This window comes from Cyanistes caeruleus, chromosome 1 (assembly GCF_971803275.1).
Source record: "Cyanistes caeruleus chromosome 1, bCyaCae1.hap1.1, whole genome shotgun sequence".
In the NCBI taxonomy this organism is placed as follows: domain Eukaryota; kingdom Metazoa; phylum Chordata; class Aves; order Passeriformes; family Paridae; genus Cyanistes; species Cyanistes caeruleus.
This window is the reverse complement of record NC_141701.1, coordinates 57,966,947-57,984,507: the sequence shown is the minus strand read 5'-3', so window position 1 is coordinate 57,984,507 and position 17,561 is coordinate 57,966,947. Positions and strand designations below refer to the sequence as shown.

The 17,561-nt window shown below is 38.1% G+C and overlaps 1 long non-coding RNA gene across 1 annotated transcript in view; it reads left to right on the top strand.

Moving 5' to 3' along the window:
• LOC111925399 (uncharacterized) overlaps positions 1 to 17,561 on the top strand; it is a 218,009-nt gene that overhangs the window by 34,900 nt on the left and 165,548 nt on the right. The gene's annotated exons all lie outside the window — the stretch shown is intronic.

Genomic DNA, 17,561 nt, shown 5'->3' with positions numbered 1-17,561 from the left:
CTGGGATGGGAAAAACAAAGGAAAATTTTGTGAGAAGGGGAAAATCCACTTCCTTCTGTCTCTTTCAGTCTCTTGCCCTACCAGCTTTATGAAATAAAAGTTGTAGCTTTCAGATCTGTGTATTTTCAAATAATATTGCCTTCTGTGATTGTTTCCTATAAATGAAAAATAATTTCAAGTCCTTCTAGAGTAAGTAGATTTTCTGGTTTTCCTTGAAAAAAAACTTGTGCATAGACATTGGTATTTTAGCAGAACATTTAGTTTTCTATACCTAAACTGCTACCCCTGCTTGTCTTCCTTATCACCATCCCAAGCTGCTCCTCCTACTCCAGATAAAACTTAAGAGGGGGCTGGAGTGCCAGAAGTATCAGACTGATCTCTTAGTCACCCCAGAAAGTTCTGCTTTTTCGACGAGTAAGTTAGAGAATAAAGGAGCAGCACTGGAGGAGAAAAAAATTGGGGCTGTTTTAGAATGGAAAAGACCTGTCACCTCTATCAGCTCTTCTCTTCAGCCTCCAGAAATGCAAGCATTAATCCTGTCCCAGAATATCAGCTGATAGTCTAACTCTGAAGCCCCCATTTCTCTTAGGGCTTTGCTGCCTGCCTCTCAGTATCATTCATACTGTATAAATATATTCTGAATTATGTGAAATGACTACTTTCTGTAAGTGGGTTGAACTAGCCATTTGGTACATACTGCTCTAGATATAAATAATCCATCTTTAAGACAGCCTGGATGGTCTCTGGAAACTTTTCCAGCACTTTGTTTCCGTTGTGGGCATGAGAAAACACTGTCAGGTTTTTGTTTACACAATGTAGTTCATCGTTTTTTCTTTTGAAAAAAAAGAAAGCTTCTTTTTGAAAATAGTTTCTTCTGCCCAAAACTTACTGACTGCTGCTACCTTACCTTGTCCATGTAAGATGAAAGACTTTTTCTACCTGCTATAACTGACTGATGGGTGATGTGCTGAAGAAAAGTAAAAATCCAGTGTGAAAGCTGGAGGCAAAAGTTACGTGAAGGTAAAGTATATCTTTATCTAAAGAGGTCTCAAACATATAGTTGTTCCAGGGGAGTTTTGGGTATTGGTCAGGCATTGGAAATGGTGGAATCAGCATCGCTGGAAGTGTTTCAGTAATTTCTAGGTGTGGTACTTTGGGACAGAGTTTAGTGGTGGACTCGATAGTGCTGGGTTAACAGTTAAGCTTGATGAACCTAAAGGTCTTCTCCAGCTGGCATGATTCTATGATTTCATGAATGTTTTCCATGCTGTACTGGTGTGTTTACAGCAACTTCTGAGTAAGAGACCGTGTTTTGCCCCCTACAGTAAGGTAAGGGTTTTTGTAACTGGGCCGTTTGTTATAGCTACAGAACAGATTTGCCAAAATAACAATTACGTCTGGGGGTGAACAAGAAACAGGAATAGCACAAATAACATACTGTTATTGAGGCACATTGAAATGCTTCAGTAATAATCTGGATAACAGGAAAGCTGAAATACTCCATCAGCTTTTTTGCTTAGGTTCAGAAATTAGATCAGAGAAGCCAATGGCACCTTGTACACATGAAAAAATCTAGGAGCATCACTGTCTGAAGAGCCCAGCTGGAAAGTGACATGATGGCACATTTATTCCTGCCAGTGATATCTCCTTGTCATCAGAATTGTCATCATTACTGCTCTTCTTTCAGGTTGCTGTATTTGGTTATTCATCAGACTTTGTCCTGCTTACTTATAAAATGTATCCACCACAGCTTTAGGTGGTGGCTCAAAGTGTTGCTTCTCTTTTGTTTTGGGAGCGGTTATGTGGTCACATAAACAGCAATGGATCCTTCTAGGGTGATAGAAGAACTGCATTTAGCCCATAAACAGTTTTTATCAGTTTTATTTTAAATATTTACATAAATACTTTTTTCTTTAACGTATACAAGACTGAGTTGGGTGCTTCATGCAAACTACCTAACTCAAAATGCCTTCTTGTATTTCTTATTTCCAGCTGGGCCAGAAAAATAGGGCCTGTGTTATGCCTCTATAATATTAAAATTTTAGATGGAATGGCAAAATGGATGGTAAAATCTATTTTTCTTTTTCCCCTGTGGGTTTGGTTTTTTTTTGTGTCTGTGTTTGTTTTTTGTTGCATCTTCAGCACTGAGAAAAGTATTTGAGTGCTTCACTCTATGACTTTTTCAATTACAAAATATAGTCACTTTTGCTGTTTTTTTTTTTTTTTTTGTTTGGTTTGTTTTGTCTATTTGTTTAGGGTTTTTTAGGCCTGAAGTACATGGATTATCTCTTTCCCACTCAGTGGATAATTTTAATTATTTAAAAAAAATAGTATTTCTAATATTGAGTGCACTCTAGATATGGTTTAAGGACCTTCAAGTTGATTCTGGAAGAAGTTATTTCATGATATTGAAGATGCAAGTTTTGGGATCCTTTGCCTCTTGTCTAGAACAGTTTGTGGAAAAACACCCTTATTTGCTGGATTGGAAGGATTCTGCATTTGTAGTGTGGCTGCACTTGGATTCATTGGCACTGTTGTAAAAATGAGTTAGGTGGTGCCTAGAGTGTATTTAGGAGTTTAACTGCGTAATATTTTAACCTACAGTGAAGGTAGGAAAATAAGAAAAGTTGGACTATTAGGTTTATATTGAGTACAGAACATGTTAAGTTTTAATGAGTTATCTGGAGCATAAAAGGGAACAAGCACAGAATCAAATAAGTAAGATTTTTATCATTGTTGCAGAAAATAAGAGCAATATTATTTTATCATAAAGAAGGATGGCAGGATGTTGTTTTAATAGTATGGGAAGGTGAAACAATGGAGTCCATGTTGGAAGATGTAGTAATGTTTGAGTTTTTGTAGTAAACCCTGATCTCAAAAATTCTTCTGTTGGGAAAGATGAGGGTGCATGAGCAAATGTGATGGAAGATATGTGTGATCTTATACTTGCAAAATAAAATAATGATGAAAGCCCTGGCCTTGGCTACTCAGAGCATGTCATTAAGCATACCTTTGACTTTTTATTTAAGAATTTTTTTTTATCTTCGTTGTTGTGCAAGACATGTAGCGATTTATAATTGGCTAGTATTAATTATTGTTTGGAAAAGGTGGGGAGAAGAGAAACTGTGGACTCAGAATTGATAAAACTTGTCTAACCAGCAATGCAGTTACAATGACTATTTTGAGAAGACCTCAGTTTTGCAGCAATGCTTACTTCACAGATTACTCTTCTCTGCCTCATATTGACAGGTCTAGAGAAAGGACAGAGTCAAGATACTTTGAGAGTACAAGAGCAGAGATGTCTATTTCTCTGTGCTGTCTCTTTAAGTGTGACATTTGCTTCCCATTTAAATAAACTAGACCATATTGAAAATTTGCAAAGTGTGCAGCAGAGTCTCTCTTGACAGGAAACTTGAGGGAGGTGATAAACTGGCAGATAAAAAAAAAATATTAGTTTTGGCTGCAATGTACTTGGTAATTACTTCAACAGGAACATCCTGACTTTTGCTTCCCCCCTAATTCCCATCTCCTACCTGCTAATATGTATGTGACACCTCTCAGAATTCTGCCAATAAGCTGAGGTGGTTAAACATCTTTCTGTCTCTGCCTGAGAAATGTTTTTTTCCCCTCTGGCCCATGAAAGCCTGAAAAGGAAAGGTCTGATGACAAAAAGACAAAACTTGGTAACTCATTAAAAACCCATATAGAAAGAAAGGGATTCCTTTTTACAGCATTTAAAGTTGGGATGTGATTAAGAAATACAAGCTCACCCTTAAGCTATTTTCTTTGATTGGGGTTTTTCTGGTTTTTTTCCCCTTGGTGTTTGTTTTGTTTGCTTTAAGTAAATGCAGTAGAGAAAGCCCCCAGGAATAATGATGAGTACTTAGTATTGTAATTCTGACAGTTTTTTAGAGAATGAACTACATGTTTTAGACCTTATCTGTAACCATGGTGTCTTTTCTCCTAGATGGGCACATCTGATAAGGGATCTGACATCAGCATCAATGAATCCTTGATTTGTCACATCTCTCAGACCTGTTCTAAAGTCTTACTAGTCCCTTAAGAGACCTGAGGGTGCATTTAGCCTTCTTTCTGAAGGAGTTTGCTCTGAAACCTGGACTGAAATATCAAAAAGCTGTGTTTCTTTTAGTTTCTTTAGGGTGTTTTTGTTGTTTTTTTTATAAAGAAATTTTCTTTCTCCCTCTGCTAACAGGCTGGTGAACCTTGATTTTTACAGATGTTATTCTCTAGAGTTTTGAGAAGCTTCTTTACCTCAAGCTCATTGCAAACATTGCACATCCAGTGAACACAAAAACCACTACTTGACCAATCACAAATAAGCTATATAGTCCACTTGCTCATGGGTAAATATTTCACAGAAAGGTCTGTGTGAATAAAGATATGAAAAGGTCCTTGTTTAAATAGTTTCCAACGAGACATGAAGAGACAGTGAGGCCATTTCTATCACTGAAGAGATTGAACTGGCTCTGTTCAATTGTTGGTTAAAGTCTGGTTTTGTTTGTGAATTGATATTTGTTTCAGCAATGCTCTGTCTCTGTGAATATGTATTCGGCATCCTGCAGAAAGCAGCTTAAATTTTGTGCTGAGAGGTGCAGTCCAAGATTTCTGATGGAGCACTTAAGGATTGAAGAGATTTGTATTCTGAATAAGAAGATCCTTATTTCTGTGTATGAACTAATATCTTGGTACACTTTGACTACTGCATAGATTACCTGGCTTGTTTGGTGTGGGTTGTTTCTTTTTTTTTCTTTGCTTGATTAGTTCAGTGGTAGAATAAAATATTTTGGTTGCTGAATGGATAACTATATTTCAACTAGGAAATACTTAGTAATGGAGTGTTTTAAAAAGTAAAACACCAGCATTGCAGCACTTTTCCTTGACAATGATTGACAAAACGCCACAATTCCGAAGTAAAACTCTTCCATTGATTAGAAAAAATTGTAGTTAAGTAAGCATTGTTTGATGCAAGAATAGAAATGTGGTAGCTCTTTGCTAACCCCAGTGTGTAGCTGTGGTGAGTAGTAGGTGAGGTGTAGTTGCCTGACAGTCTTGTCATGGTTTAGGAGAGGTATTCCCCCATTAAATGCTCTCACCACACTGCTGCTTGTTCCCCCCACTTTTGCCCTCCCCTTCCCAGCTTTGGGATGGAGAGTAGAATTGGAGGCCTAAAGGCAAAGATCAGTTGAGATAAGAACAATTTACTGGAAACAGCAATGGGAGAAGAAAATAAACAGTAACAGCAACAACACTAATGGCAGAGGGTGCAAGGAAAGAAACAATTCACATGGAAAACACAACCAACAATAGACAGTACTGGACAGCTCCCTGTGCCAGGGAAGGAACCACTTCTCCCTGGCAGAGAGCCTTTTTCCTGTGCCCTGGCAGTGATGTGAGGTGGTACAGAATAACCTTGTTGTTTTGGTCATGCCCCCTCCCAGACAGTGGAAAAATTAACCCCATCCTGGCTGGAACCAGGAAACCTGCCCATGAAAAATGTTATAATTAAGTTATGGCAGAAAACTGCACAAGTCTTTCACCAGATTTAAGAGCAGCTGCGTTCTGCCTTTCTTCTTCTGTGTTGTCTTTGATGCAGAGACTGCAGAAGCTGCTTTGGACCCTTTCCAGAAAGTTATTGAAATCAGTCTTCAGTAACTGTATTGGTTTTAACTGTGCACCAAGGTCACTGAGCTGCATGAGCAGACACCTGTGTTAAAAACAGGATTTGAGGATTTTAGAAGGTGTCTTTTTACAATTTGAATAAATAAGTCATATAAAAGCATGCCATACAGGCAGCATTTACTATTTTTATCTTGATCTTCTGCTTTTTTCTTCTGCTTTTTTTTTTCTCTCCAGCTGTGGTCCTGCTGGTCAGTTTTGGTATCAGTAGCAGCTCTCTGAGGTTTATCATGTCAAAGCTCTGAAAAGAAGAGAGGTATTGGCTGCCCCACAGCTGCTGGCACTGATAATTAAAAATACAAATGCATATCTTTTGAGCAGGGTGGTGTTTTGTACTTCTATACAATGGAGGTGGTAGGTTTTGATAAAAGTTGCTTGGTATTTTCCTGGTGAAGTATTATTTTTAGGAGAAACAAAATCAGTATGTCAAGAATTGACTTTTTTCTGTCCACGGCTTCAAAATAGTCACGTTTGAGCTAAACTTTTTCGGCTTTAACTTTTTAACTTTAATTTTTTTCAGCTGAGTAAAGTAGAATTTTAAGAGGATATGCAGGTGCCAAGATCACTTTTATGATACCCACCACAGCATTCTTTCCATCATAGTGTGAGGACTGGATTCAAGCTTATCCCCTACCTACATTAGACCAGTCACCAGAACCAGGTGAATGTTAAGATACCAAGACATGATTTGCTTTGGGGTGGATCTCTTATTTCTTCTCTTGAAGCATTTTGTTTCATGCTCACACTGATATAGACATCCAGTAATTCAGCCTAGGTGGAAGTGGGGAGAGGTAGAATTAATTTTGTCATGGTTGTCTTTTCTTCCTGTTTTGCGGGTAGATCTTGGATGTCTAGAGAAATAGTGTCAGGATAGTTTTATGAATCTCAGGTACCTGTAGCAAAGGCACTTCTGCCGAGTTCTTTAGATTGATTGAGATATGCCTTTAATTTGCTTACATTAGAATATATAATGGAGAAGGACAATATTTTAGAGAAAATAATTTGTAGCTAGGGTAAGCTTCTTTAAAAAATATAGTATCATAGTAAATACTGGAGGTGGTCTTGGAAACTTGCAGTCTATGGAGAACATATGACCTATGCTTCATTTGTTATGACAAAAGGTTAAATGCTTATTTTTTCTTTTTTTTCTTTTTTTTTTTTCCATTTTATTATTGACTGTTGTTAAAGACAGAATAGCTGGCCAAAGAAGATTCAAGGCTGTAGTTCCTTCAGCAAGGGTAAAGACATATAACCTTTATTGTAAGATTTCTGTGAACTCCATGTGATTTTTTTTGTGGTCTGTTTTATTCCCAGAAATACCCAGAGATGACCCCTGCCTTCCTCACAGTGTCTTTTCATAAGGGAAACTTTTCTGAATGTACATAACTGGCTGACTGCCTTCAGCATTAACAGGCTTATTAACCACTAATCCAGCACGACAATTGTAAGTGCAGCTGCTGCAGAAATGCACAGTGAGGAAGCACAAAAACTGTGCCTGAAGACAGAAGAATAAATAACAGTGCAGTGATAATTGCCTCCTGTAGGTACTGCAATGTGGTAGTCATCAGAAACCCATTCACTGTGTCTGCCTTTCCCTCTCTCCGTGATGAGTTTCCTTCATCCCCCCATGCTAGCCTGCCTGCAACCATTTAGAGAAGTTCTCTGGATTATGGCTGAAATTCTAGGAGTAATTAGATAAAACATTGCTGTCAATTTCTGTGAAGAGAAATAAATTTATTACCTTTGTTGAATTCAGGCCAAATTTAGCTTCTTTCCTATATAAGTAGTTAGATGAACAGATAAACTGTTGGGTAAAGTAATTCCGCTTTATCTACCTTCAGACATGACAAAAGGTAACAAACTGAAATGACTTAGGAATCGGAAATCTGTCACTCCAACGCTGGCTTGTTTAATCATGGTCAAATACCTCACCCTCTGCATAAACTGCTGAGCATTCGCTTCTTCTGTCTTACCTTGTCAGGCTGAGGAGCCTTCCCAGAGAAAGGTCACACTTTTAGCTGATGGTAGGTTGTTGCTGGCATGAGTCAAGGCAGGATGAAATCCTAATATATGTATCTTCCAATGTCAGCTGGAATTCTTTGTAGGTGTGCAAGGAGTGGGAGATCAGCACTTCCAAATTAATCCAATGTGTGCTGTGGCATATTGGCCACTTGGATTTGATAAGTGACACACCTTGTGTCTGAAACCCAGGATCTGACTGAGAGTTAGTGATGGCTTGCAACAGTTCTGCTTTAGGAGTTGTATAAGAGTTATACAACTGAATATATATTGCTAGCAAAAACAAGAAATCAGAAATCAAAGTTTTGAAATTGAGTGAATCATAGGAATTAGGGCAAGCTGAAGTGACTAAGCAAAGCTATTGAATTTGATGCTCCATCAAGATGTAAGAGTGTATTTGGTGTGATTGTGACTCAGCACTTGCTGGTGAGTCATTCCTCATCACTGGGACCTCAGTGCTGTTGGTTTTCTGGCTGAAAAAGAAAAGACGAGTGGGAAGAGATTTAAACCTACAGAGAAAGTTTAAACTTCATGAAAACAATGGAGAGGGGGAAGTTTTACCCCCAATTAGATTATTTTTCTCGAAAGACTTTAACATATTCAAAAGTTAAAAATATTTTCGGTGGAATGAGATGAATTTTCCCAGCATCCCACTTATTGTGGATGCTTTTCCTATTTTATTTTGAAGAAAATTCATTTGTGACTCCGTAAAACTATCAAACCTCTAAGGCAATGTAGTTTGCTTTTCCATGGCTCTTTCCCACAAATGAGTTTAAAATGCTTCATACCAATAACTCAGTTGTAAGAAGACAATAATAGTAGAGAAGAATTGAAATCAATAAGTACAAACAGAAGAATAAAGATCTGAGAATATACAAGTATGTATGTGTAGTAGAAACTGCAGAACACAGTCTTGTCAGCAGTTACAATGATCTGAGAGGTTGAGGACCTGAGGGGAAATGAGAGGTGAAAAGCAGTGAAATCCTCACCTGAACTCTGATAGTCTATGTGTTCATCATACCACAAGTCAGTAATGGAATAAAAGTGTAAGGGTTCTATCACCTGTATCCAGCCAGAGCAAGGGTGTCCCCCTTCAGCCAGTGATGGTCAGATGACAGTGTTTATCTTTTTGTGAAGCTTAAAACTTGGCTATTAATAGAGATGGGTTTGTTTGTGGGAATGATCGGCGCATAGGTGCGTTAACCTGTTGTACCAGATGTGGAGATCAGGAGGAAAAACCCTTTTTCATTTTCTGTTCTCTTTGCCAAGTCTGATAGAGACCATGGGGGAGCTGTAGTTTGTGTTGTAATGTACAGCATGAGCAGCTGCTTGGGAGCACCTGGGGATCCCAATTAACAAATTCTTTGCACTCCTGCAGGGCCAAGGCACTGGCAGTGCTATGGATTTTTTTTTTTTTCCTCCTGTGTCAAATTGAAGTTGTGTCTTTGGTCTTTTTATTGCAAGTCTCAGTATATTATGATCCACTCCTACCCATGTCTATGTTACTAGCTGTATGTATAGATTATAGAGAATTTCTAGATGCAGCATTAATTCAAAAAAGTTGCAAAATATGGGGTGTTTTTCTAAATGCAGCTTTTAAAACCATTTTCTGCAGGTGATGCACTGCAAAATACCTGCAGTGTCAGATCTCACTGTTCTTTTTTAATCAAAGGACGTGATAAAATCACTTAATGCGGCAAAGACGCTGTCATATGTGCTCATTACTTGTTTTGATCTCCAGACTCTGAGTTTGGTTTTCAAATGTAAGCGTCTCCATGGGATTTGTGAATGCCTCATGGGCATGTGGTTTGGTACATTAGGTACAAAAGCATGTCAGTGTCCTCACTGGAAACTTTGACTATCTGGCAGTGTTACATTAAGGAAAATAAAAGAAGATGATTAGGGACAGACAAGGTCTGTGAAATTCATCTGGAGGATTTAATAAATGAGGACAGTAATTTTTCAGAGATATCTCATTCTTTCCTTACACATACACTTCCAGCACTGTGGGGAATTATCACTGGTATTTGATTTATGTTTAGAAGTAAAAATTTTTCTTATGCTCCTGCTTTTAATACATACGGTTTAATGCATGTAGTTTAATGCACATACTTTTTCAGATTGTTAGGTAATTATGTTTAATTGGTGACTGAGCTAACATGGAGCCTGGCTTAGAGTCTGAAGGAATGGATATATGGCAAAGCCCATAAGACCTGATTCAAAAAGATCTCTTACTTCAAAAAAGCCATAATTAGTTTTATGCAAATTATAGAGGAAGATATCTTAGTAAAGCAGGAAGAAACAAAGGAAGATCCCAAGTCAATACTTCCTTTCATCCATATTTTGTTGTAGAACATGAGTCTGATGATATCTCTGGCATAAGAAAGTCTGTGTGCTGGTGTGAGTCCATCTCTGCTACATCCTCACAGCTTGCTAGTGCCATGCTTTCAGATGAGATTAAGTAATGTAGAACCTGAAGGTTCTACTTCAAAATGTTACCTAAGGATTTAGAATTTAACAGTTGTTGAAAGTAACTTTCAATTTCTATACTTGCATTAAAAAACAAGTGTCTAAGTAATGTGGGTTACTTAGTGTGTTCGTTCATGTCTTCCCCCCCCTTCAAAATTATAATAACAAAGCAGTTTAGTTTGACACACTACTAGGTGTTGAGTATCTTGAGTTTTTTACAAAAAATGAACAGAGAACAGTTCTGATTCTCAGCAGTTTTTGGGATAACAGGTTTTGTCCTTTTTTTTCCACATTGGAACAAGACAGGAATGTTTTGATGGTACTGCACAACAAAATTGCACAGAAGTTGTCCATTTTCAGCTTTGAAAGGCCAAGATTTTAATTTCAGCTGCTTTAGCTAGAAATTAATCCCACTGTATCTTGGATATCTTCCAGGTAAAAACTGGCTGGTGTTTCACTAGAAATGTTGTAATTAGTGCTTGTTCCATCTTCAAACCTGAACAAAGCAGCAAACTACTAGCAAATCTGAGCCAACAAAGATAAAGCGTGCAAAGGTTTAGACCCAAGGACCCTGAGAAACAGGGCTGTATTTAGGGCTTAGGCCACATCTAGCTCAGCCTAGAAGTCCTGTTGGTTTGAACAAGGAATTTCTCAGTTCTTGTCAGTTGCTTGTCCTCAAACACCCCAAAATCAAAGCATTGTGGCATTATTTATTACTGGAAATTGCTCAATATATGACTACTCTGCACGGCTTCTTCACTTTTGATGTGCTTCTGTTGAGCTGAAGCCAATCTGAAAACACTTCAGCCATGCTAGAAAACACATATGAAACTGGTTTGCTTAATATGGTTTTATTCAGACTTTAATGGGACAGAAGCTTTTCCACTATTAGATACAAAAGATTAAGAAATTTGAATGAGACACTGAGTTTTCTGGTCAAGTAATGGTTTTGTTCTTCCAAAAGGTACCAGCCTCCAAAGTAACCTTTACAATATCTGTTTGTCTCTGCTTGCAAAATTGTGACTGTTCCTTAGTAAGGAGTCCCTGTTCCTATTTGGGAGGCAGACATTAAGGAAAAAGGTTAAGCCATATTTACCCCCTCCACCTCATACCTTCAAGCAGATACTTATAATTTTATTATTATCGGCTTTTAACTATTCTCCACATGAAAGACAAGGGAAGAGTAGGGGTGATATTTGATAAAAGCACAATTTGGGATTGTTTGTCTACACTCTCCTGGTTTGTTGTCTTCATATCTCTAGAGAGATATGAAGATTGTAGACTGTAGACTAGGATTGAAGGTGTGAGGCAGTTTGAAACTCTTTTCTCTGTCTAGGCAGGAGTAGATATGCTGGAAGAGAATGGATTAATTTTAGGATTTTTTTAAAGGATGAAGAATCTTTTTCACTGAAAAAAGGCCATGTAAGTCTCACTTCCCTTTTCCATCATTCACCAGGTGAATCAGAGTCCAGTTATGCACTTCTGCATATGCCTGAACAAGTGATATTTTGGGGCTCTAAGAATAACTGTGATGTAAATAATATACTGTGAATGAATTTTCCTATGGCATTATGTATTTTTTTTCCTGGAGGAGATCTTGAAACTTTATGGTTTCTGTGGTGTTGTCGATTGCATTACTGCAGCAATAAATGGATGCAGAAGACAAGTGTCTGTTACTTGTCTCTATTCCATATTGAAGGTGTTATGCCACCACTTTTCACCTCTGGGATGTGTTGAAAATATGGTAAAAGTGGAAGCTATTGCCACCAAGGGTAATACAGTTCAGTTATGTGAAGATCTTTGTAATTTTATTTTCCTGTGTTCTTTGCCAGTAAAGAAACACTGAAAACCTTTTCAATGCTCTTGGAATGTTAGTGTTTGTAGTTGCTCCTTTATAATCTGTATGTAGCCAGATACTTTTGCTTTTATTGTTATTAGTCACTAAAGGAAAGATTCAAAAGATTAATGGAGGCCTTTTGTACGCCTGATTTTGAAGAGGCATGTTTGTATCAGCAGTTAAATCTCTTCATATAATCAAATAACCCCTCTTTTCATTGATTCTCCCTCCCCTCCATCCCATAGAGTTTTCAGTCAGAATAATGAATTGGTTTTTTTTGCATGGAAATTGAATCCACTCTATTGTTCCATACATTGGATTTAGAATGGCATGCTACCTACTGATAGAGAACAATAACAGGCAATGCTAGTCACAAGTAGCTCTTATATTGTCTTTCTCTGATGGGAACCTGTCAAATAGATTTTGTTATTCTTTATTTAGGCTTTGAGACCTGAAGTATAGAGAAGAAAAACTGAGCCACAATGGCAAAGACTGATCAAACTGTTTGTTTGGCACAACTCCTTTTCCAGTACCTCACTTCAAAGAAACATGTCCTTCCTCAATAACAGTTGCATGTTTGATGGTTAAATAAATTCAGACCCACTTATTTGCTTTGCACAAGGATTTATAATATTACTGCTTATTTCTGTGAGTATTTGTAACTGGCTATTGCAAAACACGTGTTGATTTTTCACTGGTGTTGGGTTTGTTGTGGAACTGGGGGAAAATAGCTTACTTGCAGTTGTTAAAGGGGAGGGCTTGAGATTCCAAAGCATTTGAAGATTTGCCTTTAACTAATGATAGCTCAATATTTGGCACATTCTGCTTAGTTATGAACATTCTGCTCTCTTCAGCCTATTTGCTGGTGTACAGATGGAAATTGGTTGCTCCCTCCTTACAGTCTGTCTATCAAAACTGCACCACTGGGCACTGGGATTCAAGATCTTGCCTAGTTACTTGGGTGCCTTGTCAACAAAGAAAGCCATTGTTCCTGTGCTGAAGGGATGCAGACCAGAAGCAGACTATTATCATGTGAGCAGCTTTGTTTCTAAATGTATTGTGCTCTGATGGAGCAGGGTCCTCGCTTATGTAAATGTTTAAACACTGTATGGATATTTCTGGAATAGTAAACAGTTGTACTGTGAAAGCCTTGCCTATGTAGAAGAGCATTCTTCAGTAGTCCTTCAAATTGTTTAGTACTACTGAAACTGCTCAGTAGTTCTTCATACTCTTCTAGTAAATATTGGTCAGTTGTTGATCAGCAGGAGAATTTTGTCAGTTTGCACCAAAATTGCAGGGTAATACTGGTATCCTCAATAGAAGCACATGATTTCTCTCATGTAGTATTTGTTTAAAAATAAAAACACTCAAAGATCAATGTTTGAAAAGCATTTTGTCTATATTTCTATAGATAAAGTGATCTACAGCTCCCTCATTGGGGATGCAGAGATGCAGAGACTGATCTCTTCTCTGTGGTAACCAGAGATAGAACCAGGGGGAATGGTCTGAAGTTGTGTCAGGGGAGGTTTAGGTTAGATATTAGGAAAATTTGGTTTTTTCACCCAGAGGACACTGGAAAAGGCTCCTCAGGGAAGTGGTCACAGCACCAAACCTGACACAGTTCAAGGGTTTGGACAGTGCTCTCAAGCACATGGTATGATTTTTGGGGCTGTCCTGTGCAGGGCCAGGAGCTGGACTTTGATGGTCCTTGTGGATCACCCTTCCAACACAGAATATTCTATTACTCTATATTCAATTAAATGTATTCCTTGTTCCAGATTATTTGCTTAGTTTTGAGATTTTGATGACTTTGTTTGATTACCAAGGTCAATTTGAAAGAAGAGGTGGCTTATTTTCACTGAGGAAGGTATGCAGGGTATTGCTCTTGTTGGATCACTTAAGTGGTGATTTGAATGCAGTGAGTGAAATGCACAGGAGGCAAGATAGCTACAGAAAATATTCTGGAGGAGTGATGTGGTAGGCTGACCCCAGCCCACAGCAGAACTCCTGCCCTAATCATCTCTCCCTCTCCTATCAAATATGTGTAATGATTTCTTGGGAAGACAAATGTCGTAATGAATGTCTCCACATCCTATCCATTTCCCTGAGATTTTATTGCTAAGCATGGCACTGTATGGAATGGAATGTCTGTTTAGTCAGTGGGGGCAGCTGTCCCTGCTGTGTCCCCTTCTAGCCTTTTTTGTCACCCCAACCTGCTGGCCTCTGAGTGTACATGAGGCTGGAGAGAAAACCTTGGCTCTTGCCTTGGCAAGAGCTGTTCAGCAGTAGCCAAAATGTTGGTGTAGTACAGACACTGTTTCACCTTCAACTGCAGAGGACAGATTATACAGGCTGCTGTGAAGAAAGTTAACTTTGTCCCAAGAAAAGTCAGTGAAAATCTTTTGGAAACTTTAATTCCATGGATCTGTATTTGCATCTTAGCAGCATAAAAGATAACCAGAGATAAATGAAGAGGAGGCAAAATATCTACTGTGTGATCTCCAAATTCTGTAATTCCATGAATGAAATTATACACTAATGACTGAAATATATCTTAGAATGCATAGATTTTTACATGTGTAAAAGAAAGTGTTTGAACTTTAATTACAAGATTTAAAGATAGCTTGACAGGTTTCTCAGGACAATATGTCCCTTGAGTTATTAATTTCTAATTATTAATAACTGTAGTTCTGACAAAAATATTACCCAAATTACAGTAGGATGCCATCTGGGATCACAGTTCTGTGTAAGGAGTGCTCAGTGAGGCTTCTCACAAAGTGGCAAAGTAGAAGAAAGTCTTGAAGTACAGGCAGAAAAAAATCCATTGCTGGCTCTGGGAAAGCTTTTCGTCTCTGTTCTGGGAGCAGCTGGTTCTGTTTTGAGACAGTTGTAGAGTTAAAATTGGATAAAGAATACTGTACTGAGTTGTATATTTATTTATTTGGTTCATTGTGGCTGGTCACAGTTTTACATGTTACTTGTAATAGTATATGTTCTGCCAGTGCTCAAGTGCCCAAATTCTTAGTCTCCAAGAGAAGCAGAGAAATGTGGAATGAACAAAAGAGATTCTGCATGTTCTCCCTGTATTTGTCCTGTTTGCAGTTATTTGTTTGTAAAAAAGCAAAGCTTTGCTCGAAGATGAAAAGTGTTAATCAGTACATGGGTGAGGAACTTGCCATTCTTCACTTGCTGAAATGAGTGATCCTTTGCAGACTGCAGCACTCACAGTTGCTGCAATACCTCTTTATTTAATCCTGGTCTTGCCCTTGTGATAACAGTCCACAAATGTTGTTTTTGTTTAAATCCACATTGATCGTGGGCACACACTATTGTCACTGTCACCGAGGTTGGATGTTTGTTTAGATATTTTTAAACAGTTAGAAGCAAACTAAGTATAAGGTGCAGTCTTACACTTGGGCAAAAAGATTGCTTTCTATTTATTTTGGTATTTACTGTCTAGAAATGTTCCTTCTCACTGGTCCTTGTGCTTTAGCAATACAGAAAATCCTTTAGTGATTTTCCTAAAGTTCTGTGTGACTCTGATAAAGACCTCTCCTTATCTGTCTTTTTGCTAAGACTTTTTTACAAATGGAAGTGCTCTGTTTACAGACAGATATCTCTGTAGCACAGTGAGGATTTCTTATTCTGCAGTGGTGCCTAATTATCCGTGGGGCACAGGAAAGATGCAAATAGCTCTGGGTGTTTGGGAAATTAAGGCTATTTGCCTTTTGTTCCCGGTTAAGAGCTGATAAACGACCCTTTCTCCAGTTTGGGCTGTTGAAGCAGAGACTGCTAATATGTTCATGTTAAAAATTGGACCAAAAATTTATATGCACATTTTGATAAGCTCCTAACATCTTTTTGCATTGTCAATTCTCTACAGCACAGGGACACATAATGTAATATTAATGAAGATGGTGCAATTGGATACGTGCTCCCTGTTTATGTATCAATCAATGTCAATGAAGAGAGAAGTGACAGAGGGGTGAAGTAGTTGAATGGATTTTGGCTCAGCCATCTCTGCAGGAGATCTAGGCTAGTTCTTTTTAGGCTCTGGAGTTTCATGGATATGCTTAATAAATGTAAAGGAGCGGTAAATTATATTTCTGTAATGTCTATATAAGTAGGTTGTGCACTGGGTTGACATTCACTGCATACATATGTTCTGTGTGTATATGCACAAAATATGGATTGCATGTATATGATTTCTAAATGTGTAAATTTAATGTATGTAAAATAGCAGCTCCTTCAGATTCAAGCAGTAGGATATTGGGTACTTAAAGTGTCCAAGCATTTCTGTCTAGTTTCCTAGGCAGGAAACTAAAACATGGATTGCAAGTTTAATTTTGAATGTGTAGAGTGCAAACTACTAACTGGAGACTAGGAAGTCTAATTTAATGTAAGAGCCCCTATACTGATATTTTGTGTAGAATTCAGGATTTTGGAAAATAAGGTTTTGCAAAATGTATTCAAACATATGAGAAGCAGTCACCCAGAAGTTAGAAGGAGCTGAAATACAGTCATAGATTTGGAGAAGTTTTACGAGTTAGCAAAAGCAATATCCATTTGTGTTGCATCTCATGAATTAATTCAATGCTTTATTTCAGATAGAAAATATTTCTATGATGAAGACAGTGACAGTGCCTTCATCAAGAACCTCAGAGTTCCATAGGCATAATGTATCAGTAAGAGGATTTATCAGTGTTACTCTAACAGTTGTTTTGTTTCTTTATTTTTATAGAATTTGCTAGGTAATTCTCTTGCTGTCAGCAGACTGGTGGTCACTCTGTGATCAGCCCATTGTAGACAGCTGTCAAAGATGTGACCCAGCATAGTTCTTCTCCAAGTTCTAATTGTGTTTTTTGTTTTACTTTCCCCAATTTAAAAGGGTCTCTGTGGCTGCATAGGTATTTCCTGCCTTTCATATGGGGAAATCTTATGCTTGACATGGAATAAACAACATGCTGTTCAGTGCTGAAAATGCAGATGGATGAAACAATGCCTCACAGTCCTTCCCTCTGCCAGAAATAGCAGAAGGCATTTAAATTTCCCTAAAATGGCTTTTTCTTGGCAGAGAATTAGATAGCAGTAGAAGCACAGAGCAATACAGCATGGGGTTCCCAGGGCCAGCTGTAGCTCAGCTCCGTGGCCCAGCTGTGGCAGGGAAGATCAGCAGAGGCAGAGCCACAACACCTTTCTCATGCAGACCTTGGTAAACATTAAGCTGACTTACAGAAGGCTGTGGATCAAAATGTCTTGGATCTTAAAAGGATTGGATGAAATGCTGTAAGAACACAGAATTAAATGTGATAATAGTCCACTGATTTTAATTCACAGCTCCTAATTTTCTGTAAAGTGCCATGCCTGAAATGAGATACCAGTGTCTGGTGCCTGTTGAAGAAATCAAATCCTCCAAGTGAGGCTCTTCAGTAAAATTAATCTGTGTGTGGATGGTTTGGGTAAGACTTAACTTTTACAAAATGTGTACGCTGTGTATATTGAACCCTAGAAAAGGGATGTACTCTACATTTACAGATGC